Source organism: Equus przewalskii, chromosome 6 (genome assembly GCF_037783145.1).
Source record: "Equus przewalskii isolate Varuska chromosome 6, EquPr2, whole genome shotgun sequence".
Taxonomy (NCBI): Eukaryota; Metazoa; Chordata; class Mammalia; order Perissodactyla; family Equidae; genus Equus; species Equus przewalskii.
This window is the reverse complement of record NC_091836.1, coordinates 13384869-13387415: the sequence shown is the minus strand read 5'-3', so window position 1 is coordinate 13387415 and position 2547 is coordinate 13384869.

Genomic DNA, 2547 nt, shown 5'->3' with positions numbered 1-2547 from the left:
GATGTCCCTTGAGTGTCAGAGTGGTATTTATTTTTGTAAATTTTAATTCTTGAATTTTAGAGGTTCTGTCTCACCAGGAATTTATGGAATTTTAAAGATTTTAAAACAATCTTAATATTTGGCGATATAGTCTGCTGATGGTGTAGTTCATTATATTCATCTCTGCACAATTAGGAAGAATATTTATCGGCCATGACTTCTGGAATAATGATATTCTGATGCAGCTAATAAAATACATTTCTGGATATTGAAAGTGCTTCAACTTTCAGCTCTGGTTTTCTGTGAAAGCTGCTTAGATCTTATGCACATACTTTACCTGGAAAGTTTAGAATTGGAAAGATTATGTCCAGTTATTTTGTTTTCTGACCACTAAATACTTATGTCAGTCAGCAATGCGTGTACATTCTTAATGTGAATTTTAAGTTTTCTGTATTCTGTGAGTTAAAAACGTCCATTTATATTTGAAAGGGCAAGGTTCATTTGTTAGTGGTCTCAAAATCAGAAAGCCTTACGAGAGAATTAAGACCAATATTGAAGTTGTATCATCATCATTATTGTCATTATTATTGGTATATATATGATCTTCTTTAACAGTCATTTTGTGATATGGGAAGTTTTGTTGAGGGCCCTTTGTTTGTGTCTTAAAGGAACCTTAGCTCTGATGTGGATTTAGTTAAGATATATAAGAAAAGAAGATAATAGAATACGGAATCATGAGAGAACTCTGGGTATAATTATGCAGAACTCAAGAGTGTCATTTACATTGGTACAATCACAGTTTTGCTAATTATCACATTTTCTGACTGTTGGCAATAAAGTCGCTTGAGAAAAGGACAGCTTTTTCTAATTCACATAAAAGGCATCTTTTGGACTAGCAGCAGGGCTGTTTGTACATTCCTTTTCAAACCATCCAATATCCCAGTGATATGAAAACTTTGTTGACATTCACAGTCCAGTCACAACCTCAATAACACGCCTAGTTTCATTGTATGAGTGAAGAGAAGTAAATAGATTATTTTTCCATAATAAAGATGTTTCTATTGGGATTTAAGGTAAAGGTTGATTTTTGTTGATGAATTTATTTGATGAGTGATTTTCGGTACTGATTACTTAAGGGAGAATAGCATTTTGAAGATTTATGGTTTGTTTGCTTTTTGGTTAATGAGCTAGTAGAAGATTGCTGTTTTACTTGCCTTCTTGATGAAATCACTTTGTGCAACTTTATAAAACACTGATATAATAGTGGAAAAAAATTTTTTTCTAAATATCTTATCGATGAGGATAATTTTCCTGGAATGCTTCTCTTAAGTATTAGAATTACTGAATTAATAGAACTAATCATACCAACAATTATGACTTAACATCATGAGTGATGTTTTAATATCAAATTTATTATAAGTAAAGCATTTCCATTTTAGATATTGAATCTTTAATTGACTCTTCTTTCTAAGGCACAGCTTCTGAACTTGAAGAGTATTGCCCTTTTTTTGTCTATTTCCATAACATATAATTCAAGTGAAATCTAATAGGTTGTCAGTTTATAGCCTGACCTAATGGTAATATCTTTGTCATGTCCACTATTTGAATAAAATAAGGAACACTCGAAACTTATAGATGACCTTTAGAAAGATAAAATAGACGAAACTATTTACTTTGCATATTTATCCAAAGATACTTTTATGACTTTGAATCTGAAAATTAAAATGAAACTTACTTTTTTTCTTAAAGTCAACAGCCCAATCCTACCCAAGCCATGCTCGCTTTACTCTCTTACTCCTTTTAGTTTTCTTACCTCCTTAGAGTCATAACATTCACTTACTTTGGAAGCAGACTTACTCTGCCTCATTCATCAGTCAGGATGTGGACTTCTTGCTTCTTGTCTTTCCTTTCTTGATTTATATTTGAAGAGCATTTAATTTATTGAGAAACTTAAGATCAAGAGGTTAAATGGTATAAGCAAGGAGGAGAGTGTTGTGGAGCCTGCAGTGTAAAAAAGAAGTCCCCTAACTGTCGTGGCTCCTCTTTTGACTAGTTAGCTTTAAGTGCCTTCCCAGGAATCCTGTTGTAAAATTTTTAGAATTATTTCCTTTGTATGGGATGGAATACTCAATGGTGCTTTATAATTGGAAATGGTTTGCTTCTTATAGAATAGCATACAAATGTAATACCACTGTAAGAAAGTAGAGCCAGGTGTTGAATCTCAACTGTTAGAGGGTGGACAGACTGTCCTCCTACTCCTTGGAGCCAATAATTTTTAACAAGCATGGTATCTTTAGGAAATTGCCAGGAATTCAGGTAACATAGTCTTACATGAATGGTAAATAAAAAAATGGTGTCTTGTCATGTACTGATCTGACTCTGCATTAGCATGGTTGTCTTTTATTGTCTAATGATTTCCTGTTTTTAAATGCTGCTGTTAAAATTCTTGACATAATACATTTTTGAAGAGTAAGAGTATTTTTATGTATAATCTGTAGGTTTTGTGGATTTGGGTTTTACTCTGACATACTATGGATTAGTGTTTCTTAAACTGGAATTTGAGGGCCT